The 27,163-nt window shown below is 46.1% G+C and overlaps 1 protein-coding gene and 1 long non-coding RNA gene across 5 annotated transcripts in view; one reads left to right on the top strand and one right to left on the bottom strand.

The window, feature by feature from the left end:
* Positions 1–9,408, top strand: part of LOC134966451 (uncharacterized) — a 186,829-nt gene extending 177,421 nt beyond the window's left edge. The window contains exon 4 of the long non-coding RNA XR_010188652.1: positions 8,562–9,408. This is a non-coding gene — a long non-coding RNA (uncharacterized LOC134966451). The remainder of the gene's footprint in view (positions 1–8,561) is intronic.
* TEX12 (testis expressed 12) overlaps positions 1–27,163 on the bottom strand; it is a 207,749-nt gene that overhangs the window by 84,633 nt on the left and 95,953 nt on the right. The window lies entirely within an intron of this gene.

Below are 27,163 nucleotides of genomic sequence, written 5' to 3'. Positions count from 1 at the left end.
CCTTTCCTTTGCTCCTTCTCCTGGTTTTTTTCTTTTTTACTCTTTTTTTTGGTTTTCCCCCTCTGCAACCCCGTCTCTTTATTTGTACTTGTTGGTGACACGGCCCACCCCTAAAAAAGGCGACCCTTCACTTCTCTGATTCTGAACTGGAGAGTGGTGGGATCGTGTGGATTTCAATACGGCCCTTCTTCTTTCCCAATAGGATCCAGGTAGCCTCAGTGGAGTATTCCCCAGTGTATCTCTCTCTTCTCCTCGTAGTGATGTACCTTCCCTAATGGTATGGCGTCTCTGTCTTCCATCCCTCCGATGGTTAACCCTTTGGGGAAGTGGTCTTTCCTGTCCCCTGGCACGATTTGCCACCCTTTCTTGGACTTGAAACTCCCCTCCTCGGTTGCGTGATCCTGATTGGTTTCTTTTATTCAGCTTAACCCTGTTGTCCTTGGTGGAACACGGGTGTTTTGGAGTCTCTGGGGAGATCCCCTGTGTTATCTCGCTCCTAACACCCCGGTCTCTATTGTACTTTTTGACCTTCCTTTCCATAAGGATCTTTTCATTTCTTTTTAAATTAGCCTCAATCCTATTTTCAAACCCCTTATATTCCTCTGTATCTGCAAACTGGGCTGTCAAGTTCTTCTGAGAAGTGATAGCCCCTTCTAGTTTATTCAATTCTTTCTTCCTATCTTCTATAATTAAATTGATAAGTGAAAAGGAACAGGAACGTAATATCTTATCCCATTCCTGTTTAAAAGTCTCGTTTGCAGATGAAAAAGAGGCGTTCTTTTGTATGACCAGACCTTTTGGTATGATCTGGTCATTAAGGTATTTTTCCAATGTGAGTACCTCCCACCATATGCGGCTTTCTTTCAATAGGGTATGTTCCAGCTCTCTCATAGCTTCTCCTAAATTGGTATCTACCACAATGGGGGGGTCACCCTCCTCTTTAAAGGCATTATCAAATATAGCTCTTCTATTATCCCTGTGTTTAAACATGGCAGCAATGTACAAGCGTGTCTAAAAGAGAGTGTGCAACAGATTTATTAGGAAGTTAACACTCAAACGTTTTTTTATGGGTAAGGAAGACAATGTTCAACCAACCACAGAGCCACCAACCACCCCATTCAGGCCTAAACCGACCTTCTATCCAACTCATATGAAGGGGAAACACATAGATACCTTCTATGATTTGGTCCATCAAGACCTGAAAGATTTGCCTAATGGGAGAATCAATTTCAATTTAACTTGGAAAGAGAGACAAGCGTTGAAATCTCTCAAAGAGAATACAGATTTGGTCATTAAGCCCGCCGATAAAGGCGGTGGGGTGGTTGTCCTCAGCAAACAAATGTATGAGGAAGAAGTGTTGAGACAGGTGGAAGATCAAGGTACTTATGCTAAGTTGAAGAAGGACCCCACAAATGATATTTTGGGCAAATTACGAGTGTTTCTAGAAAGATATTTGGAACAGAACATCATAGAGGAAAAGGAATACAGATATTTGTTGAATGAGGAACCTACCATTCCAATTATCTACATTTTACCCAAAATACATAAAGACCCACTAAGACCACCAGGGAGGCCGATTGTATCGGGTATAAATTCTGTAACTTGTAATTTATCAGAGTATTTGGATTATCATCTACAGCCCCTGGTATGTAACAACAGGTCCCATTTAAAGGATACCACTGATTTCCTCAATCTCTTGACCACCATCTCATGGGAAGACGACTTCATCATGGTGACAGCGGATGTGAGGTCGCTGTATACGGTGATAGATCACCAGGATGGACTCACCGCCATCACAGAAGCTGTAAGGCAAAGTGATCTATCAGGAGGGAAACAGAAATTCATAGTAGAAGGTGTGGAATTTATCCTAAGAAATAATTATTTCCATTTTAGGGACACCTTCTATGTGCAGAAGGTGGGTACCGCCATGGGCACCAGGTTCGCTCCAAGTTATGCCAACCTCTTTATGGGGTTGTGGGAAGATCAACACATCTGGGACAACAATCCCTTTGGAGCGAGCCTAGTGTCCTGGACTAGGTACATAGATGATGTATTTTTTGTATGGAGAGGAGACACCAACACATTGAAAGAGTTCTGTGACTACCTAAATCAAAACTCTATCAACATCACCTTCACCTTTGAAATGAGCAGTGAGGAAATACACTTCCTGGACGTCACAGTATACCCCAAGGAAGGCATACTACAGACAAAGAACTATCGGAAACCAACGGATTCAAGATCATACCTTCAACAAAACAGTTGTCACCATCCAGACTGGCTTGGATCCATACCGTGTGGCCAGATACGCCGTTTGCGTAGAAACTGCACGGAGATCAATGTCTTTGAAGAACAAGCAGAAGAAATGCAAAAAAACTTTGTTGCATCTGGGTATAAACCATGTGCAATAAAAGACACCACTGTAAAAATGGGGAAACTTGACAGAAAAGATCTCTTACAAAAAAAGGCCAAAAATGTTGCGTCACCCACTCCTTATGAATGGGCGTTTATTACGTCCTTTAACAGTCAGTATAAGGATGTCGAAAAAATACTGAAAAAACATTGGGGAATACTAAAAAGGGATCCCATTGTAGGAGACAAGCTCCCCAATAAACCCAAGTGCATATATAGGAGAGCACCCAATTTAAGCAATGTCTTGGTTAGGGGGGCTTTACCACCAGTAAGATCGTTACCAACAATTAAATCGAAGGGATTTTTCAGGTGCGGTACGTGCCTTGGCTGTCGCAATATAAAAGGGGACGGAACCAACAAAATCACTGAAATAACCATCAATAAAAAGAAACTTAATGTTTCCGAATTTATAACATGCAACACAAAAAATGTGGTTTACGCCATAGAATGTGTTTGCGGGTTATATTACATCGGAAGGACTTCAAGACCCCTAAAGGTGCGGATAGGCGAGCACCTACGTAATATAAAGAATGGCTTGAACACCCATGCCCTATCGGATCATTTCTCCAAATGCCACCATAAATCCATCTCTGCAATAAAAAGATTTATAGGATTACAATGGGTTAAGGGACATTGGAGACAAAGGGATCTGCCCGCCCAGCTGGCCAAGGCAGAGATGAGACAAATTTATGAGTGTGGCACCTTACAACCGGGGGGTTTGAACGCAGAATTTGAGATAAAATGGTTCCTGTAGATTATGGAGATAGGGACATGTCTTTTCTTATCACCTCCTTTATGGGACAATAATAAGAAATTGCACTGTGGTGACACTGCACTAAATAAGCACTTTATTGGGGGAATGTAAAATCTTTCACCACATTACGAATCAGAATGTTAATCAATATATTTTATTATCTTCCCATGTTTATTTAAATCAACACCCCGAGGACATCCAAAGAGAGAGGGTGTAGAAACATTAGGGAATCGTTGGTATGGATGAAATTAACCCTGCTACCGAGTATAAAATGTTTTACCGGGTTACCATGGACACGGACTCATGACGCATATCCGGCTGAACTAAGTGTGAAGGACACAGAGGAGAAGGGGAGATAAGCGATACCGGAAGACAGAGGGAGGAAGTGACGGCTGGACGCGGAGAGGGCTCACGGGACTTGTAGGTAAATTACATGTATAGGAGCCACCTGCGCCCGCCGCACTGGGATTGGAAGATGTACATTTAAAAATGGACAGAGAAGGAGAGTTCACTACACCGGATGCCTTGAGAAAGACCCGCTAAGGGGAGAAACGCGTTGGCTGCTATATCCGTGGACAGAGAGCGGGGGAACCAGTGCGAGAGACCATCTATCCAGACGGGGGGATGACAGCCGCGGTTGCCGTGGAGTTTATACACACATGCTTGTAGAACTGCCGCGAGACAGTTCTTTCCTACCGCTGGTAATTACGCACTTGGGACTCCTTACCTTTCATTACACACTGTTGTGTATATGTTTTTTAATGTTAAGTGTCATGTGTTTGTACATTAAATTTTAAATGTGTTTAAACTGTACATCACTACAGGTTGAGTATCCCTTATCCAAAATGCTTGGGACCAGCGGTATTTTGGATATCGGATTTTTCCGTATTTTGGAATAATTGCATACCATAAAGAGATATCATGGCGATGGGACCTAAATCTAAGCACGGAATGCATTTATGTTTCATATACACCTTATACACACAGCCTGAAAGTAATTTTAGCCAATATTTTTCATAAATTTGTGCATTAAACAATGTGTGTGTACATACACACAATTCATTTATGTTTCATATACACCTTATACACACAGCCTGAAGGTCATTTAATACAATATTTTTATAACATTGTGTATTAAACAAAGTTTGTGTACATTGATCCATCAAAAAACAAATGTTTCACTATCTCACTCTCACTCAAAAAAGTCCGTAATTCGGAATATTCCGTATTTCGGAATATTTGGATATGGGATACTCAACCTGTATATGCACTTTTCTTTCCATGTTACATGACATTGAAATCTGCTTGAGGAAGGACTTTGTAAAATACACCACAGTCCCTGCAGGGGCGCTTGTATGTATTATCACCACCCTATTTCTCAAATACACCTTGTTTTTCTTTTCTGTACAGAAAATTTCACTCCCTTAGGTTGGTTACTTTACCCCAGAGGTACTTACAGTTTTAAACAAAATATTTAAGGTATCCTGTTTTTGAAATCGGATAGTTATGTGCTATTGTATTAAATGTATGCTATCCCGTCTTTAATTGAACAAACTATTGTGTGATTTGTACTTAGCGTCCATACTCCTACGTAACCTTGCATAAACACGCGACCGTGCGTGCCTTTTACGCCGTGTGCGCGCTCCTGTACTTTGTCCGGACCACGTGTACAAACGTGCGTCTGCAATAAAACAAATCACACAATCTCTATAAATGTGATCGATAAAAGCTACTATCGTTCACAAACACAACCCACACTTGTTCTGTATAAACCTAAAACGACTAGGCCTGAAACTGCGTTTTGTGTTTTATAATTGCACCCTTAAATACATTTATTTCAAATTTATCTATATAGCTATGTATCCAATTTCGCACAGATCTATAATGACTAATAACCTATGGCAACAATATGTGGGAGAGTATGCAAAATATCGGTACCCTTTGTGTACGCTTTTGGCGCCAAAAAATAATTACACAGATTTTTAAATAGCTTTTTTCCTGTTTACCTCCGGGTTCTATCAGCACCTCTACAGACTAGAAAGAGCAGACGCAATCTAACAGCACAAAATAGGGTTTTAAAACATCCAAGGAACCAGGAAAAGGTTTTACTTAAAGATGTATCTCCACGCTTTGCTGATAGATTAAAGTCTGCTATGATCTGCAAGCCAGCAAGTGTGTGAAAAACCGTATCGAGCCCCCAATTGTAAATGCTGTTTTACTTACAGGACTAAAAGCAATACCTTAATACACTTTAAATTCGAGCCGCTGTATTCAAACCTTAACCTACGTACTTTTTACTTAGTTAGCGTACAAAGGCCCGTACCGTGTACGCACTTTGCGTACACATGCCGCAACAGACTTACAAAGTACACGCAGTGCATACACACACACCAACACGCTGAGAGCACAATGCAGCTTCACGTGTAGCTGAATTACACTTAATACCTTAGCAGATAAAGAGACACGACACCAATTGTATTTAAGATGTTGTGATCCGACCCAACATATAATTGCTGAAAGGGGGTTACAACAGATATACAATCACAATAACAGAAAAGAGGCTACAATACAACGGTACATACGTTTGGTTTCGCCAGCGCCACACGGTCCGGTGCTCAGTCAATCTAGCAAGATGACCTTCAGAGAGAGATGAATGACCGGCTAGGCAGCTTGGCTTTTATACAGTTGGTCAAAACACAATACAATAGAAACTGTAACCTCTTCATCTATAGGACAAAGGGCTGGTCATTTACAGTACAGGAGGGGTCATAGGTTGGTTTGAATAGGTGGGCTATGTCTGGTCCAAGTGTGCTTGCAGTTGGTCTCCACTGGGTTCCCGCCAAATATCAGAGTACAGAAAACACAGTATAATATTAATATCCTGTTCCTGCGCATAATTATGTGCAGGAGCGTGCTATCTTCTGCAAACTAATACCGGAATGTTGCCCTTAAAATACCCTACAGTTGGATACCAAACACCACCTCATAACCTAATGCTGTCCCCTCATATCTTGTAAAGGTGAATCCCTTTGTTGTTGTACCTTTTAAACAAGTATAACTTGCTGGTGTGGTGCGTGTCGGCTATGTGTACATTGTGCACTATGTGGATTAAATATGAGATATGTCTTTGTGGCTTTTTCATGCGAATACAAATGCTACCGTAATTACTCATACCACGAGCTAATACGCAGGACCGCGTGAGCGTTCATACGCAACTTGCGAATATGCGCACGCACGGCAGAACAAGTATGCGCACGGAGGCCATCTGTGTGGAGTTTGTCCGTGATGTGTGTACTGTAATATTTTCCAACTTCGACAACCGTTTTAAGACTGTTGTGCCAGTATGGGTACTGTGTACAGTGTACGGGGACGCAGCTGTGTACTGTGTCCGGAGACGCATTCCACTCCGTTTAGAAGCCGTGTGTCTCTGTACCCTCATGCCGCCATAATGGCCGGCGCCCCGCTAGCCGGGGCGCCGGCTCACTACTCACCACTTTTCATTCTTCTGGCTCTGTTAGGGGTGGCGGCGTTAGAGGTGGACTGTACGCTCGCCTTGGTGGGGCTTGCAAATAGGTCCCTCTTGAACTCAGTTCTGTCAGCGGGGATCAGGGCCATTAACCCTTCAAGAGGTTGAAGGGTTAATGTGAGTGCTATTTGCAGCACTTCAGCTCAGAGCATTTATTACAGTCTTTTTTTATGAAAAATGCCAAGAAAAAAACAACACTTGTTAAACGGCATTATTCAGAGCTGATCGCTGCAACGGAAGCGATCGCAGCCTGAAGCTCATTGTGTTGTGCGCAAGCGCAGCGGCTGCACTGCACATGCGCACACAGTGAGATGTGAAAGCATCTCACTGGTGCGATTGCCTCTGCCTGATTGACAGGCAGAGGCGGTCACAGGGCAGGCCGGCGACGCTCGTAGCATGTCCGGATCGTTGCTGCGACCCAAAACATGGCGAGTAGCCGCCTGCCACCGCAGAATTTATTTTAGAGCCTATAGATTTTATCTTAAAAAACAATTATTTTTATTTTAACAGGTTTTATTACCTTCCAATTAGGGGAACCACCATGGGCACCAGGTTTGCCCCTAGTTATGCTAATTTATTCATGTCTTATTGGGAGATGAATACTATTCACTCTCCCACCCTGGGGGCAAACCTGGTATGCTGGTGGCGGTTCATAGACAATGTGTTCTTTATATGGCAGTGAGGAGAAGAGTCCCTCGACATGTTCTGCGAAAATTTGAATCAAAATTATTTTAATATTGAACTGACTTTTAACAAGAGTACAGAATTTTTAGCCTTTTTAGACTTGGTGATATATATAGAAGATGGACATATTTGCACCAAGACACACAGGAAACCCACGGACTCCAACTCATATATTGAGATATCAAGTCAACATTATAAAAGATGGTTGGAGAATATTCCGTTGGGTCAACTAAAAAGGCTAAAAAGAAACTGCACGAGTGAAAACACTTTACATGAACAAACGAATTAAATGATTACACGTTTCCAACAAAAAGGTTATTCAGAACACTTACTGGAAACTGCAAAACAAAAAGTCCAAACCATAGAAAGAAAAGAACTCCTTAAAGAAAAATCTAAACTGATAGAAAAGGATACTCAGTATGAATGGGCCTATATTACTAAATATGGGGCCCATCATAAAAAAGTGGAGGCCATTATAAGAAAAAATTGGAGAATTTTAAAAGATGATCCCATTTTATGTGTTATCATACCTGATCAACCTAGGTTTATCTACAAAAAAGCACCCTCTCTTAAGAATATCTTAGTACAAAGTGCATTAAAAAACGAAAAGGTGGTTAGTGAACGGAGTATTGGATTCCATCGATGTGGAACATGTCTTATGTGTAAATCTACCACAAGAAATGGAATAGAAAGAAAAACCACAGAGTTTGAGATACAAGGGAAAAAATATACAATAAAATAATGTACTACTTGTCATTCGCGCAATGTTATTTACCTTATAGAATGTAATTGTGGTAAATACTATGTAGGCAAGACCACTAGGTGTTTGAAAACAAGAACTGCAGAACATATTTATAACATCAAGAAGGGTCTTAGTACTCATCCATTATCTGAACATTTTTCTCTGGTCCATAATAAATGTGAAAGAGGAATTAAAAGGTTTCTTGGCATCCAATTAATAAGAGGGAATTGGAATTTTAGAAAAGAAACTTGCACAGAGCGAAATGAGGTGGATTTTTAACCTGAACACTTTACAACCCGAAGGACACAATGCTGATTTTGAGTTAAAATGGTTTTTAGAATAGTAAATTATTTTTAATTTTGATCTTTTATTGCATCCTTTAAGGTTTTCTATATCCTATTTATTTAAGAGCTAATTATATTATTTCTCTCTCCTCTCTTCTCGAGATCAATATTGGAGTAAAGATACGTATTCACACTTTGGGATGCCTATCTCCCGGTATTAGGGATGGACTGGCCCGGAATATAAAGTACGGCTAAGATAGGGTGAGGAGATATGGCATCAGAAAATCCCATCAATGGTAAAGTGATTTTCTCCATGGATATAATTAATGTCAAGTTTTGAAGTAAAAACTGTATTATTTGAAATAAGATCATCATCGTAAGGATTTTTATGGTGGAACGCATGCTGTACTTCCTGGTGGGCGGAATGAATAACAACAGATATGTTACAAAATGGCCGCTAGATGGAACGCACCGGTGGAACGCACGCATCATTTCCGGATTCCGAAAGCGGAAGTTAATACCCGCTTTTTATCTTTGAGTGCACGTTTCATGCTAACTCTGGCATAACTGTATATTTCAATAGACTGAATACCCGGGACAGCCTATATTATGCTGGTTATGATGTTTTATAATGTACAGCTATAGAGGTCATTTTTGATGAAACGCAACCGGAAGTTGAAAATGAAACGCACGTGTCACTTCCGGTTGGGGAACCCGGAAGTCAGAGTAGCTTAATTGGCTTATTGCACTAATTAGTAAGGGTATAAATATTTGGCTGTTGAAGATCCATGTCATCCAAGCTTAAAAAAGGAGAGTTTCTCCGAAACGCGTCGTTTGGAAGACATGGATACCCTTATGTGATGCACTGCTGGATTCCCTACTCAGCCTCCTAAAAGAAAAAAGTTTTTTGCGGTGGTGCTCTACCAACTCCACCGGGATTTGATTGCTTTTTGTTGAAAAAGCCATCTGCCCACCGCAAATCACTAAGAGAGTGAGAAATTTTTGGGATCAGTGCAATCTATATGTTGTATGTGACAATCGTTTTAATAAATTTGTGTTTTATATAAACACCTTTGTGTTTTGTTCATCTTTGCTACAAGGGCGCCTATGCACATATACCAATCTTTTTCTTTTGATATTTACTGAGGGATGTGGTGTTTCCTTAGTTTTATGTGACGGCTGCCCTTTGTTAGCATTAACTGCGCACTTTGGATTTATCTTGAATTTTTGCAGTGTCAGGAAAAAGGCAGGCGTTCCCAAGCGTTTTCAGGGAGGGTGTATGATGTCAGCTCCGGACCAGTCAACCTATTTGTATCGCACTATAGGAAAAAAGTCCTGGGCTACGCACAGACTGCACAGACTGGAAAAATTATTCGATGGTGAGCTGCAAACAGATTTGCAGATGTTCACTGTCTGGCGAAGTTTTCTCATGGCGTACACATGCATTCGCACATTTGCATGGGGCGGGTTTTCACTCTCTGTGGGTGGTGGCTATCTGATCACAACCCTTTGCAAAATCGCAGAGGAGCGATCAGGTCTGAATTAGGCCCTTAATCCCTAAAATGCGGTGATATCCTATTTATATGGGGTACATTTTTATATTTCAAGTTTTGAGGAATTAATTCTGTAAAACGGGTACTTTAAATAGGACCCATAGGCAGGTCTTCCAGTAAAACAGAGGGGTAAATTTGCTAAGATGGGAGTTCTATTTAAGATGGGATGTTGCCCATATCAACCAATCAGATTTTACTTCTCATTTACCGTATAAACTCGAGTATAAGCCGACTTTTTCAACACTTTTTTTTGTGCTGAAAAAGCCACTTCGGCTTATACTCGAATCAGTATTTAGGAGGGACACGGAGGGCACAGCGCGCGGCTCTCCTGTGTCTCCGGCGGCAGCTTCCTTTAACACACCGGCACTTCCTTTAACACCGGCACTTCCTTTAACACACACACGCCGCTGCCGCCGGAGACGCAGGAGGGACACAGGAGAGCCGCGCGCTGTGTCCTCCGTGTCCCTCCATCAGAAGACAGCGCGGGAGCGACGGAGGGTAAGTAACTGGCACTGCGGGGCATATCTGGCAGCATGAGGGCATATCTGGCACATCTGGCACTGTGGGGCATATCTGGCAGCATGAGGGCATATCTGGCACATCTGGCACTGTGGGGCATATCTGAAAGCATGAGGGCATATCTGGTACTGTGGGGCCTATCTGGCACATCTGGCATTGTGGGGCATATCTGGCAGCATGAGGGCATATCTGGCACTGTGGGGCATATCTGGCACTGTGGGGCATATCTGGCAGCATGAGGGCATATCTGGCACTGTGGAGCATATCTGGAAGCATGAGGGCATATCTGGCACTGTGGGGCATATCTGGCACATCTGGCATTGTGGGGCATATCTGGCAGTATGAGGGCATATCTGGCACTGTGGGGCATATCTGGCACATCTGGCACTGTGGGGCAACTCTGGCAGCATGAGGGCATATCTGGCACTGTGGGGCATATCTGGAAGCATGAGGGCATAGCTGGCACTGTGGGGCATATCTGGCACATCTGGCATTGTGGGGCATATCTGGCAGCATGAGGGCATATCTGGCAATGTGGGGCATATCTGGCAGCATGAGGGCATATCTGGCACTGTGGGGGCATATCTGGCAGTATGAGGGCATATCTGGCATTATGAGGGCTGTGTACGGCTAGAGCTGCATTTCCCACCCTAGGCTTATACTCGAGTCAGTAAGTTTTCCCAGGTTTTTGTGGTAAAATTAGGTGCCTCGGCTTATATTCGGGTCGACTTATACTCGAGTATATACGGTATCTAGCACCTTCTAGAACATAATACCTGGAATCTGATAGGTAGGTGACATCCCATCTTAAATAGAACTCCAATCTTAATAAATTTACCCCAGTGTCTTTACTGGCATCAGACACTGCTTGGGCCTGGTCACATAGGTACATAACTTAGGGGGTCACTCAATCCCGTTCGCACCCTGCAATTTTTAGCAGCCGTGCAAACGGGTCAGAACTGCGCATACGCTCGCGCGGCAATGCGCAGACGCGTCGCTGTCCTGCAACGGCCGTCGCCGAGCAGCGATGAAATGAATGAAGAAAGCGGTCGCAGCGGCGAACGCTACAAGATTGACAGGAAGAGGCCGGCCGGGGGTGTTTACTCATCATTTTGAAGGCGTGTCTGAGCGAACACACGCATGTCCAGCCGTCTCCAGGGAGGGATCCTGACGTCAGCTCCAGACAAGATCATCATAGCGGGTGAGTAAGTCCTGAGCTGTGTAGAAACTGCACAAACTTTTGTTTGTGAAGCTCTCTGCACAGCGGTTCGCAGCCCTGCACAGCAACTCCCCCCTCCCCTGTAGGCGGTGACTACCTGATCGCAGCAGTAGCCTGCTAGCGATCAGGTCAGAATCACCCCATTAAAGTGAACAAATGAAAAGTAAATGTCTTAGCACTCCCCATACTCAACAGTATTCTGCTGCAACGACCTGCAGCCACATTTAAGGGTCCTAGCACTATAAAACTATAGCCTACTCGCTGGCCTCTAACAGGCATTAGTGCCCTGTGTAGTGGGTGTATGGGAGTTTTAAACTCCTCTCCTTCTACTGACTTACTGCCGGCTCTGCGTGAGCTGGAAAACCCGGGCTTCTATTTTTCCAATTGAGGCCGAAAGGAATGAAAAGTGGTACCTTTTGCCTTCTGTACAGAAGGATTAGTATTTGGGAGAAAAGCAGTCTTAGGCAGTTGCTAACACAGACACAATTTTATTAAGGTCTTCCCCAAACAAAATGTCCCCCTTAAAGGGGAGTACCTCCAAGGTCCTTTTGGAGTCTAGGTCCACCTTCCACGACCTCAACCACAGAATACGGCGAGCCAGGACAGACGTAGTCGACGCCTTGGCTGCCAACACACCCACCTCAGAGGACTCCTCCTGAATGTAATAGGCGACGGTGGTAATGTGAGACAGGTATTGTCTGGAAAGCTCTTCCTCTAATGCCTGAACCCATGCTTCAATACCTTTTGCAGGCCAAGAGGCTGCAATAGTGGGTCTAAGTACAGCACCTGTAGGGAGAAAATAGATTTCAGGCATCCCTCCACACGCTTATCTGTTGGTTCCTTCAGTGAAGTGACAGTAGTGACAGGCAGAGTAGACGACACCACTTGGTGGGTGACATGAGAATCCACTGCGGTGAATTTTCCCACTTGTTACATAACTCTGCAGGGAGAAGATAGCGAGCCAAGGCCCGTTTAGACAGAGGAAATTTCTTCCCTGGATTAGACCAGGGTTCATGCCTGATGTTCACCAAATGGTCAGAATGGGATAATAGGATTTTAATACCTACCGGTAAATCCTTTTCTCTTAGTCCGTAGAGGATGCTGGGGACTCCAAAAGGACCATGGGGTATAGACGGGATCCGCAGGAGACATGGGCACTTTAAGACTTTAAATGGGTGTGAACTGGCTCCTCCCTCTATGCCCCTCCTCCAGACCTCAGTTATAGGAACTGCGCCCAGAGGAGACGGACATTTCGAGGAAAAAGATTTTGTTAAACTAAGGGTGAGATACATACCAGCTCATACCACAACACACCGTACAACATGGCATTTAACTAAAACCAGTTAACAGCGTGAACCAAAGAGACCAGCAACAGGCTGACCTTTACCAAAACACAACCTTTGTGTAACATAAGCAATAACTATTTACAATTACTACAGATCCCAGCATCCTCTACGGACTAAGAGAAAAAGATTTACCGGTAGGTATTAAAATCCTATTTTCTCCTTCGTCCTAGTTGTCCACTCCTGGAATGAAGACCGCTGACAGAGCGCTTGCATGTTTTTCCGCCCAGCAAAGAATCTTGGTGGCCTCCGCCATCACCGCTCTGCTCTTTGTTCCGCCCTGGCGGTTTATGTGCGCCACGGCTGTAATGTTGTCCGACTGAATCAGGGCAGGTCGCGAAGAAGATGGTCCGCTTGCCGAAGGCCATTGTAGATGGCCCTGAACTCCAGTACGTTTATGTGCAGACAAGCTTCCTGGCTTGACTATTTTCCCTGGAAATTTTGTCCCTGTGTGACTGCTCCCCAACCTCGGAGACTCGCGTCCGTAGTCACCAGAACCCAATCCTGGATCCCGAACCCAATCCTGGATCTCTAGAAGGTGAGAACTTTGGAGCCACCACAGGAGAGAAACCCTGGCCCTGGGGGACAGGCTTATCTTCCGGTGCACGTGCAGATAGGACCCGGACCACTTGTCCAGCAGGTCCCACTGAAAAGTTCTTGCATGGAATCTGCCAAACTGAATGGCCTCGTAGGCCGCCACCATTTTCCCCAGCACTCGAGTGCAGTGATGAATCGACACTCTTGGCGGTTTCAGAAGTTCCCTGACCATGTTCTGGAGTTCCTGACCTTTTCCAACGAGAGAAAGATCCTCTGCAGTTCCGTGTCCAGAATTATGCCCAAAAACGACAGCCGAGTAGTTGGAATCAACTGCGACTTTGGTAAATTTAGGAGCCATCCATGTTGTTGCAGCACCTTCAGGGAGAGCGCAACGCTTTTTAGTAACTGCTCCCTTGATCTCGCCTTCATCAGGAGATCGTCCAAGTATGGGATAATTGTGACCCCTTGCTTGTGCAGCAGCACCATCATTTCCGCCATTACTTTGGTGAAAATCCTCGGGGCCGTGGAAAGACCAAACGGCAACGTCTGAAATTGGTAGTGACAATCCTGAACAGCGAACCTCAGGAACGCCTGATGAGGAGGATATATGGGGACATGTAGGTATGCATCCTTTATGTCGACTGACACCATAAAATCCCCCCCCTCCAGACTGGAGATCACAGCTCGGAGAGATTCCATCTTGAATTTGAATCTTTTTAAATACAGGTTGAGGGATTTTAAGTTCAGAATCGGTCTGACCGAGCCATCCGGCTTCGGGACCACGAACAGGGTTGAATAAAACCCTTTCCTCTGTTGTAACGGGGGAACCGTGACAATGACTTGCTGTTGACATAGCTTTTGTATTGCAGCACACACTACCTCTCTCTCTGGATGAGAAACTGGTAAGGCCGATTTGAAAAAATAAGAATTTACTTACCGATAATTCTATTTCTCGTAGTCCGTAGTGGATGCTGGGGACTCCGTCAGGACCATGGGGAATAGCGGGCTCCGCAGGAGACAGGGCACATCTAAAAAGCTTTTTAGGTCACATGGTGTGTACTGGCTCCTCCCCCTATGACCCTCCTCCAAGCCTCAGTTAGGTACTGTGCCCGGACGAGCGTACACAATAAGGAAGGATCTTGAATCCCGGGTAAGACTCATACCAGCTACACCAATCACACCGTACAACTTGTGATCTGAACCCAGTTAACAGTATGATAACAAAACGAAGTAGCCTCCGAAAAGATGGCTCACAACAATAGTAATAACCCGATTTTTTGTAACAATAACTATGTACAAGCATTGCAGACAATCCGCACTTGGGATGGGCGCCCAGCATCCACTACGGACTACGAGAAATAGAATTATCGGTAAGTAAATTCTTATTTTCTCTAACGTCCTAGTGGATGCTGGGGACTCCGTCAGGACCATGGGGATTATACCAAAGCTCCCAAACGGGCGGGAGAGTGCGGATGACTCTGCAGCACCGAATGAGAGAACTCCAGGTCCTCCTTAGCCAGAGTATCAAAATTTGTAAAATTTTACAAACGTGTTCTCCCCTGACCACGTAGCTGCTCGGCAAAGTTGTAATGCCGAGACTCCTCGGGCAGCCGCCCAGGATGAGCCCACCTTCCTTGTGGAATGGGCATCTACATATTTCGTCTGTGGCAGGCCTGCCACAGAATGTGCAAGCTGAATTGTACTACAAATCCAGCGTGCAATAGACTGCTTAGAAGCATGAGCACCCAGCTTGTTGGGTGTATACAGTATAAACAGCAAGTCAGACTTTCTGACTCCAGCCGTCCTAACTATATATATATATATATATATATATATATATATTTTTAGGGCCCTGACCACGTCTAGTAACTTGGAGTCCTCCAAGTCCCTAGTAGCCGCAGGCACCACAAGAGGTTGTTTCAGGTGAAAACGCTGACACCCCTTTATGAAGAAACTGGAGACGAGTCCCAGTTCTGTCCTGTTCAAATGGAAAATTTTAATATGGGCTTTTGTAAGACAAAGCCGCCCATTCTGACAATCGCCTGGCCGAGGCCAGGGCTAACAACATGGTCACTTCCCATGTGAGATATTTGTCAACAGCATGGTCACTTTCCATGTGAGATATTTCAAATCCACAGATTTGAGCGGTTCAAACCAATATGATTTTAAGAAATCCCAACACTATGTTGAGATCTCACGGTGCCCCTAGGGGCACAAAAAAGCTGTATATGCAATACATCCTTTACAATCTGGACTTCAGGAACTGAAGTCAATTCTTTCTGGAAGAAAATCTACCGGGCCGAAATTTAAATGTTAATGAACCCCAATTTGAGGTCCAAAACACTCCTGTTTTCAGGAAGTGTAGAAATCGACCTAGTTGAATTTCCGTCGTGGAGCCTTCCTGGCCTCACCCACGCAACCTATTTTCACCACATGTGGTGATGACGTTGTGCGGTCACCTCCTTCCTGGCTTTGACCAGGGTAGGTATGACCTCTTATGGAATGCCTTTTCCCCTCAGGATCCGGCATTCAACCGCCATGCCGTCAAACGCAGCCGCGGTAAGTCTTGGAATAGACATGGTACTTGCTGAATCAAGTCCCTTCTTAGCTCCCCAGGCCCTTAGTCCTCTGTGAGCATTTCTTGAAGTTCCGGGTACCAAGTCCCTCTTGGCCAATCCGGAGCCACTAGTATAGTTCATACTCCTCTATGTCTTATAATTCTCAATACCCTGGTTATGAGAAACAGAGGAGGGAACACATACACAGACTGGTACACCCACGGTGTTACCAGAACATCCACAGCTATCGCCTGAAGGTCTCATGACCTGGCGGAATACCTGTCCCGTTTTTTGTTCGGGCGGGACGCCATCATGTCCACCTTTGGTCTTTGCCAACGGTCCACAATCATGTTGAAAAACTTCCCTATGAAGTTTCCACTCTCCCGGGTGGAGGTCATGCCTGCTGAGGAAGTCTGCTTCCCAGTCGTCCACTCCCGGAAAGAACACTGCTGACAGTGCTATCACATGATTTTCCGCCTAGCGAAAAATCCTTGCAGTTTTCACTGCCCTCCTGCTTCTTGTGCCGCCCTTCTGTTTACGTGGGCGACTGCCGTGATGTTATCCCACTGGATCAATACCGGCTGACCTTGAAGCAGAGGTCTAGCTAAGTTTAGAGCATTATAAATTTGCTCTAAGCTTATTTATGCGGAGAGAATTCTCCAGACTTAATCACACTTCCCTGGAAATTTTTTCCCTGTGTGACTGTTCCCCAGCCTCTCAGGCTGGCCTCCGTGGTCACCGGCATCCAATCCTGAATGCCGAATCTGCGGCCCTCTAGAAGATGAGCACTCTGTAATCACCACAGGAGAGACACCCTTTTCCTTGGATATAGGGTTATCCGCTGATGCATCTGAGGATGCGATCCGGACCATTTGTCCAGCAGATCCCACTGAAGAGTTCTTGCGGGAAATCTGCCGAATGGAATTGCTTCGTAATAAGCCACCATTTTTACCAGGACTCTTGTGCAATGATGCACTGACACTTTTCCTGGTTTTAGGAGGATCCCGATTAGCTCGGATAACTCCCTGGTTTTCTCCACTGGGAGAAACACGTTTTTCTGGACTGTGTCCAGAATCTTCCCTAGGAACAGTAGACGTGTCGTCGGAAAAAGCTGCGATTTTGGAATATTTAGAATCCACTCGTGCTGTCGTAGAACTACTTAAGATAGTGCTACTCCGACCTCCAACTGTTCTCTGGACCTTGCCCTTATCAGGAAAGCGTCCATGTTTCTTTTAAGAAAAATCATCATTCCGGCCATTACCTTGGTAAAGACCCGGGGCGCCGTGGACAATCCAAACGGCAGCGTCTGAACTGATAGTGACAGTTCTGTACCAGGAACCTGAAGTACCCTTGGTGAGAAGGGCAAATTTGGACCTGTAGGTAAACGTCCCTGATATCCAGTGACATCATATCGTCCCCTTCTTCCTGGTTCGCTATCACTGCTCCGAGTGACTCCATCTTGATTTGAACGCTTGTATGTAAGTGTTCAAATATTTCAGATCTCACCGAGCCGGTTGGCTTCAGTACCACAATATAGTGTGGAATACTACCCCCTTCCTTGTTGTAAGAAGGGTACTTTGATTATCACCTGCTGGGAATACAGCCTGTGAATTGTGTGAGGGGGAGACGTCTCGAATTTCCAATGTACACCTGGGATATTACATGTAGGATCCCGGAGTTCCCTTGCGAGTGTTGCTGAAACTCTTGAGATGACCCCCTACCGCACCTGAGTCCGCTTGTACGGCCCCAGCGTTATGCTGCGGACTTGGCAGAAGCCGTGAGGAGCTTCTGTTCCTGGGAATGAGCTGCTTGCTGCAGTCTTCTTCCCTTTCCTCTCCCCCTGGGCAGATATGACTGGCCTTCGCCCGCCTGCCCGTATGGGGACGAAAGGACTGAGACTGAAAAGACTGTGTCCTTTTCTGCCAATATGTGACTCGGGGTAACAAAAGGTGGATTTTTCAGCTGTTGCCATGGCCACCAGGTCCAATGGACCGCCCCTTTATACGGCAATACTCCCATATGCCGTCTGGAATCTGCCTCACCTGACCACTGTCGTGTCTTCGTCTGGCAGATATGTACATCACATTTACTCTTGATGCCAGAATGCAAATATGCCTCTGTGCATCACACATATATAGAAATGCATCCTTAAAATGCTCTATAGACAATAAAATCCTGTCCCTGTCAAGGGTATCAAAATTTTCAGTCAGGAAATCCGACCAAGCCCCCTCAGCGCTGCACATCCAGGCTGAGGCGATTGCTGGTCGTAGTATAACACCAGTATGTGTGTATATACTGTTATGATATTTTCCAGCTTCCTATCAGCTGGCTCCTTGAGGGCGGCCGTATCTGGAAACGGTAACGCCATGTTTTTTATAAGCGTGTGAGCGCCTTGTCCACCCTAAGGTGTGTTTTCCAACTCGCCCTTACTACTGGCGGGAAAAAGGGTATACCGCCCATAACTTTCTGTCGGAGGAACCCCACGTATCATCACACACTTCATTTAATTTATCTGATTCAGGCAAAACTACAAGTAGTTTATTCCCACCCTACAAAATACCCTTATTTGTGGTACTTGTGGTATCAGAAATACGTAACACCTCCTTCATTGCCCTTAACATGTAACTTGTGGCCCTAAAGGAAAAATACGTTTGTTTCTTCACCGTCGACACTGGGGTCAGTGTCCGTGTCAGTGTCTGTCGACCGACTGAGGTAATTGGGCGTTTTTACAAGCCCCTGACGGTGTCTGAGACGCCTGGACCGATACTAATTTGTCCGCCGGCTGTCTCATGTCGTCAACCGGCTTGCAGCGTGTTGACATTATCACGTAATTCCATAAGTAAGCCATCCATTCTGGTGTCGACTCCCTAGAGAGTGACATCACCATTACAGGCAATTTTCTCCGTCTCCTCACCAACATTTTCCTCATACATGTCGACACACACGTACCGACCTACAGCACACACATACAGGGAATGCTCTGATAGAGGACAGGACCCACTAGCCCTTTGGGGAGACAGAGGGAGAGTTTGCCAGCACACACCAAAAGCGCCATAATGTATATAACAACCCTAGAAGGTGTTGTTTCTATATATGGGCTCTTAATATATAATTATATCGCCAATTTATGCCCCCCTTCTCTTTAACCCTGTTTCTGTAGTGCAGGGGAGAGTGGGAGCCTTCCTCACCAGCGGAGCTGGTCAGGAAAATGGCGCTGAGTGCTGAGGAGAATAAGCTCCGCCCCTTTCACGGCGGGCTTTTCTCCCGGTTATTAGGAAAACTGGCCTGGGTTAAATACATACATATAGCCTTAATGGCTATATGTGATGTATTTATTTGCCAAATAGGTATTTATATTGCTGCCCAGGGCGCCCCCAGCAGCGCCCTGCACCCTCCGTGACCGTGTCAGTGAGCCGTGTAGCAACAATGGCGCACAGCTGCAGTGCTGTGCGCTACCTCTCTGAAGACTGTGAAGTCTTCTGCCGCCTGTTTCCGGACCTCCGTTCCGCCGTCTTTCTTCAGCGTCTGTAAGGGGGATCGGCGGCGCGGCTCCGGGACGAACCCCAGGCTGACCTGTGTTCCGACTCCCTCTGGAGCTCAGTGTCCAGTAGCCTAAAACTTCAATCCTCCTGCACGCAGGTGAGTTGCAAGTCTCTCCCCTAAGTCCCTCGTTGCAGTGATCCTGTCGCCAGCAGGAATCACTGATTAGAAACCTAAAAAAAAACTTTACTAAACAGCTCCTTAAGAGAGCCATCCAGTTTGCACCCTTCTCGGACGGGCACAAAAACCTAACTGAGGCTTGGAGGAGGGTCATAGGGGGAGGAGCCAGTACACACCATGTGACCTAAAAAGCTTTTTAGATGTGCCCTGTCTCCTGCGGAGCCCGCTATTCCCCATGGTCCTGACGGAGTCCCCAGCATCCACTAGGACGTTAGAGAAATCGGTGTGGAGGCACGTCTTGGAACTCCAGTTTGTATCCTCGGGTCACAATTTCCAGCACCCAAGGATCCAGGCCCGAGCTAACCCAGACTTGACCGAAGAGCTGAAGACGTGCCCCCACCGGTGCGGAGCCCCAGCGTCATGCGGTGGATTTGGTAGAAGCCGGGGAGGACTTCTGCTCCTGGGAGCTTGCCACAGCCGGCGAACTTTTTCCTCTTCCCTTACCTCTGGCCGCGAGGAAGGAAGATCCACGTCCTTTCCTGAATTTATGAGACAGAAAGGACTGCATCTGGTATTGAGGCGTCTTCTTTTGCTGTGAAGGGACAAAAGGCAAAAAAGAAGACTTACCCGCGGTAGCTGTAGAAACCAGGTCCGCGAGGCCCTCACCAAACAAAACTTCACCTTTGAAGGGCAGAGCCTCCATAGCCTTTTAGAGTCAGCATCACCATTCCATTGATGAGTCCACAACGCCCTCCTAGCCGAGATTGCCATGGAATTGGCCCTTGATCCCAAGAGGCCAATATCTCTCGCCGCCTCCCTTAGATATATCGCTGCGTCCCTGATGTGGCCCAGCATCAAAAGCACGCTATCCCTATTCAGGGTGTCTATGTCAGATGAGAAGTTATCTGCCCACCTTTCAATAGCGCTACTCACCCATGCCGATGCCACGGCTGGCCTAAGCAGCGTACCCGTAGTAACATAAATAGATTTTAAGGTAGTTTCCTGCTTACGATCCGCAGGATCCTTTAGGGCTGCCGTGTCAGGGGACGGTAGCGCCACCTTCTTGGACAAACGCGCCAGAGCTTTGTCCACCGTGGGTGAGGATTCCCACCGTAACCTATCCTGCGAGGGGAAAGGATACGCCATAGCAATCCTCCTGGGAATCTGCAGTCTCTTGTCAGGAGACTCCCAAGCTTTTTCAAAAAGAGCGTTCAGTTCATGAGAGGGAGGAAACATTACCTCAGGTTTCTTTCCCTTAAACATACAGACCCTTGTGTCAGGGACAGTGGGGTCTTCTGTGATATGTAACACATCTTTAATTGCCACAACCATGTACTGAATACTCTTAGCCACCTTAGGATGTAACTTGGCATCATTATAGTCGACACTGGAGTCGGAATCCGTGTCGGTATCTGTGTTTGCTATCTGGGTAAATGAACGTTTCTGTGACCCTGAGGGGGTCTGAGATTGTGACAAAACATCTCCCATGGATTGTCTCCATGCTTGGTTCTGAGACTCAGATTTATCTAACCTCTTATGCAATAAAGCCACACTTGCATTTAAAACACTCCACATATCTACCCAATCAGCAGTCGGCGGTGCCGACGGAGTCACTCCCACATTCTGTTCAGCTCCCACACCAGCCTCCTCCTGGGAAGAGCCTTCAACCTCAGACATGTCGACACACGCGTACCGACACCCCCAAACACCACAGTAAGGTCCTTCAGAGAGACAGAAAGGGAGTTTGCCAACTCACACCCAGCGCCTCACCGGTCTGAAGGAATTAAATAATGCCCCAGACCTGTAAGCGCTTTTATACCAAGTAATCAACACCAAATTTTCGTGCCCCCCCCTCGTTTCGTGCACCCTGTTACTTGTGTACAGCAGTGAAGGGCCAGGAGCAGCGTCTCTGCAGCAAGCTATGGAAAAAATGGCGCTGGTTAGAGCTGAAGGAGGAAGCCCCGCCCCCTACATGGCGCGCTTCGGTCCCGCTTTTATTTATACTGGCGGGGGTCTGTATACATTGCCTATGCAATGTATACTGTCATGCCAGTATCAAAAGTGAGGTTTTATTGCTGCCCAGGGCGCCCCCCCTGCGCCCTGCACCCATATAGTGCCGCTTGTGTGAGGGTATCCGTTCACATGGTCGACCATGTTATGGTCGACAGTCATTAGGTCGACCACTATTGGTCGACATTGACATGGTCGACATGGACACATGGTCGACACATGAAAATGATCGACACATGAAAGGTCGACACATGAAAAGGTCGACATGCGTTTTTTAACTTTTTTTCCTTTCGGGGAACTTTTCCATACTTTACGATCCACGTGGACTACGATTGGAACGGTAATCTGTGCCGAGCGAAGCGGTAGCGGAGCGAAGGCACCATGCCCGAAGCATGGCGAGCGAAGGGAGCCATGCGAGGGGACGCGGTGCACTAATTGGGGTTCCCAGTCACTTTACGCAAAAAACGACACCAAAAAAGTTAAAAAACTCATGTCGACCTTTTCATGTGTCGACCATTTTCATGTGTCGACCATGTGTCCATGTCGACCATGTCAATGTCGACCAATAGTGGTCGACCTAATGACTGTCGACCATAACATGGTCGACCATTCATACCGGAACCTTGTGTGAGGGAGCAATGGCGCGCAGCACGACCGTTGTGCGGTACCTCAGGAAGATCTGAAGTCTTCTGCCGCCTTCGAAGTCTTCTTGCTTCTACTACTCACCCGGCTTCTCTCTTCAGGCTCTGTGAGGGGGACGGCGGCGCGGCTCCGGCGGCGCGGCTAGGAGCAACAAGTGATCAGACCCTCTGGAGCTAATGGTGTCCAGTAGCCTAAGAAGCAGAGCCTTTGAACTCACAGAAGAAGGTCTGCTTCACTCCCCTCAGTCCCACGAAGCAGGGAGCCTGTTGCCAGCAGTGCTCCCTGAAAATAATAAACCTAACAAAAGTCTTTTTTAGAGAAACTCAGTAGAGCTCCCCTAGTGTGCAACCAGTCTCCTCTGGGCACAGAATCTAACTGAGGTCTGGAGGAGGGGCATAGAGGGAGGAGCCAGTTCACACCCATTTAAAGTCTTAAAGTGCCCATGTCTCCTGCGGATCCCGTCTATACCCCATGGTCCTTTTGGAGTCCCCAGCATCCTCTAGGACGAAGGAAAAAATAGATTTTTAACCACCTTCTGCCGTTGAAACATATCAGTTTTCTTAGCCACAGTAGTGGAATTCTCATCATCAGTGATTTGTAGGATCTGCTTAATAGCAACCACTAGGACAGGGACATCAATTTGTAATGGAGAATCCTCGTCGGGAACACCTGATTCAGTGTCTGACATGACAGTATGCTCCCCCTCCTCTTCAGAGGAAACATCTGAGAAATACGTGGATTGTGAGGAGGAAGCAGCCTGCTTAGATGACACAGAGACACGGGAGTGACCTGGAGTAGGTTTTTGTCTGACCAAGGAATGATTTAATTGCTGCAACTGGTTAGACAAATTTTCCACCCAAGGCGGATTAACCATAGGGACAATCTGTGGCTGTTGTGGCACAGTTAGTCCCATAGGAGCCGTAAGGCGTTTCACCAGAGTACCTAGTAGGTTTGTGAACACAGCCCAGGGTGGCTTCTGATTGGTTACAGGAGCTGCGGACTGACTGGGAGATGTATGACACACAGTACACAGACCATCATACAAAACTTCCCCCTCTAGTAAATCCATGGCGCATGCTCTGTATGATGCAGGAGCGTCCACAGACTTACTGCCCTTCTTGTTAGACATTGTACACAAATGCAACAACAGAGTACAGTAACGCCAGACAGAGTACAATACCTACAAATAAATCCGTTAGTATGTGACTGAATACACAGTGCCCAAAATCTGCGAATAAATCCAGTATTATGTGACTGAGTACACAATAGAATACACGTAATGGGTAAATACTGTGACGCACTATATATATGACCCAGACGCACCTAGTCCCTTGGGGTACAGAGCATAGTGATAGATATATCTGGGAAACACTGAAAGTGAAACCACACAGCAGATACAGGCACACACAGTCACAGAAAATGCAGATAATTATTATGACAATAAAACTGCACTGGACTAGTATAAGTACAAATATTTATATAACACAGCGCAATCCTAGACAGGAGGTATATATCAGAATACTCGAACACTGGGGGTAATTCTGAGTTGATCGCAGCAGGAATTTTGTTAGCAGTTGGGCAAAACCATGTGCACTGCAGGGGAGGCAGATATAACATGTGCAGAGAGAGTTAGATTTGGGTGGGTTATTTTGTTTCTGTGCAGGGTAAATACTGGCTGCTTTATTTTTACACTGCAATTTAGATTGCAGATTAAACACACCCCACCCAAATCTAACTCTCTCTGCACATGTTATATCTGCCTCCCCTGCAGTGCACATGGTTTTGCCCAACTGCTAACAAAGTTCCTGCTGCGATCAACTCAGAATTACCCCCACTATATCCTGTAATAGGTACACTCTTTCTTAACTAACGCTGTCTCTATAAAGACATGTAAAATACTCAAGTGTTTGTAAATTCACAGTGCTGTATACAGGCGGCTTTACAAGGGAGACCTTGCGCTGCAGTCCCAGAGACCAGCCTCAGCTATGCTTAGAAGATGGCGCCTCAGCGTCTCAGTCAGGCAGTGAGGGAGAGTATGACCTAGCTCCAGGGCGGGAAAATCTGAAGTAGATGGCTCCCTGGGCTGGGGAAGGGGCTACAGGTCAAGTGCGGCTCCCCTATGCTAGTCCTCACCACCGGTACTACGGAGTCTTATTAAAATGGGCGTTAGTACACCTGACCTGTACTCCTATGCCCTGGCGGTCTAGTGGGGTCCCTGCTCGGTGACAGTGTCCATGCCAGCGTCGTGGTCCATCTCCCTAGACCGCAACAGGAACGTGATTTAATGGCGGGTCCTGCCTGGGGAACCCTCTTAAAGCCGGAGAGTCTCCGCCGCAAGTACCTGGGAAAGGCCGCGGGAGTATGTGACGCTACTTGGGAGGTGGTGGAGCCGCAGCACTAAATGTCACACTGACATATCAGCACTGTAGCTCTTTAAGTCTTCTTAGAAAGCTTTTCAAGGCTGCCCAGCGCAGCCCCCCTGTTAAGCGACCTGCTGCTGCAGGCACCAACTCGAAACTGAGCTCCAGTGCCTGGAGGCGGAGATTATAGAGGAGGTCCAAATCCATCCTAGGACAGCCTAAAGCTTTAGCCTGTTGGTGCCTCTGGATCAAGATCCACTTTACACCCCGATATTTTCCTGTGGAACCCAATGTACCCTGCTGCAGTAACCCGGGCTTCTATTTTTCCAATTGGAGCTGTGCAATTCAGATAGCCCGGAGTTCCAAATTACTAATGCAGGTGCATAATGTGCAGGTCTTGTTTCCTCTCTCTTGAAGGGAGCTGATCCCACAGAAATGTGGGCAATTGTGGTGAGACACAAGTCATCGCACCACAATTCGTAACAAAATTATTTAAAACAGCCTTACCTTGCTGTCAATGTCTACTAACACTGTAAAATCTTTGTTGACCTCTGTGAGAATAAATGAGCTCCTCCATTCTGTCTACTATGGTGCTTTCTTATTCGCCAATCCACTGCCTGGGAACTGCAGTTACGGGTTAAGCCCCATTCAGTATTTCACTGCATATACATGTGCTACCTCCCTCCTATACACATGCCTGTATGTTTTTGCTTTGTGTAGGCTCAGGAGCTGAGTGAACACAGATACATATCTGGAGATTGTCTGTACAGTAACTGAATGGTGATGCGGAGCTCACATCTAGGCAACATTTATTGAGGGTATGTCGAAGGAATTGCGGGCTATGCAGAGTACAATTACACCTATTTTCAGATGCAACCTCATATAGGGCTGGTGTGTATGCGCAGCGAATATGATGAAAGCTATAAAACCATGCATACTAGTCCAGCCACAGAGATGTATATAACTCTGCATTTGGATAAATTACACATTTAGGGGGTTTTTCCGAGTTGTTCGCTAGCTATTTTCGGTCGCAGCGCAGCAATTAGGTAAAAAAAGCAGCATTTCTGTGCATGCGTATGCGCTGCAATGCGCACGCATGATGTACTTTCACAACAGCCGATGCAGTTTCACACAAGGTCTAGCGACGCTTTTCAGTCGCACTGCTGGCCAGAGTGATTGACAGGAAGTGTGTGTTTCTGGGAGGTAACTGACCGTTTTCGGGGAGTGTGTGTAAAAACGCAGGTATGTCAGATACAAACGCAGGCGTGCCTTGGGTAACGCAGGCGTGGCTGTACGAACGCAGGGCGTGTTCGTGACGTCAAAACAGGAACTAAACAGTCTGAAGTGATCGCAAGCTAGGAGTAGGTCTGGAGCTGCTCAGAAACTGCACAATCTTTTTTTTGTAGCCGTGCTGCGATCCTTTCGTTCGCACTTCTGCTAAGCTAAGATACACTCCCAGAGGGCGGCGGCTTAGCATTTGCACGGCTGCTAAAAGCAGCTAGCGAGCGAACAACTCGGAATGACCCCCTTAGTGCTGTACATACTGTAGTTTGGGAGCACTTAATGCTGACATGCATTCAACTCTGCATCTTTCTCTCTGGATCCCCTACTGCTATAACACTATGGGCCTAATTCGGACCTGATCACTCCTCTGCGAATTTGCAGAGGTTTGCGATCAGATAGTCGCCACCCAGACAGAGTGAATACCCACCCTGTGCAAGTCTGCGTACGCCTTGTGAAAATCTCTGCAAACGCTGGTCAGCTACAAAATCTGTTCGCAACTCACTCACCATCGAGTTATTTTTCCAGCGTGTGCAGTCTGTGCGTAGCCCAGGACCTACTCCTACAGTGCGATAGAATCAGGCTGATCTGGGCCGGAGCTGACGTCACACACTCTTCATGAAAATGCTTGGGCACGCCTGTGTTTTTCCTGACACTCCCAGAAAACGGGCAGTTACCACCCCCAAACGCCGGCTTCCTATCAATCAACTTGCGCACGCCTAGCGATCAAAACCGAAGCTGGATTTTTTCGCAGTTTGGCCTCGCGCGTGCGCACTAAGATCCGTCTGCATGCGCAGTCGATTGAGAATCGTCTGCCTTGCGAATTCGCACAACAGCGATCAGGTCTGAATCGGGCCCTATATGGCTCTATTAACTTATAGAAAATTGTTGATAGCAGTAACCTAAATAAAGAAACCACAAGGTGGAGCCATTACAGCTTTTTTTATTCATTTTCATTATGTGGCTCATTTATTAAATTATTATTTTTATTTCCGGAATTTCAAAACCCCTCAGGAGTATATAAGCATTTATACGTATGTTAATTTAAAAAAAATTGTGCAACCAAAGTGCTAAGTAGGTAG

Source organism: Pseudophryne corroboree, chromosome 10, assembly GCF_028390025.1.
Source record: "Pseudophryne corroboree isolate aPseCor3 chromosome 10, aPseCor3.hap2, whole genome shotgun sequence".
In the NCBI taxonomy this organism is placed as follows: Eukaryota; Metazoa; Chordata; class Amphibia; order Anura; family Myobatrachidae; genus Pseudophryne; species Pseudophryne corroboree.
Note: the sequence above shows the minus strand (reverse complement) of the source record. Positions and strands in the feature narration are given on the sequence as shown.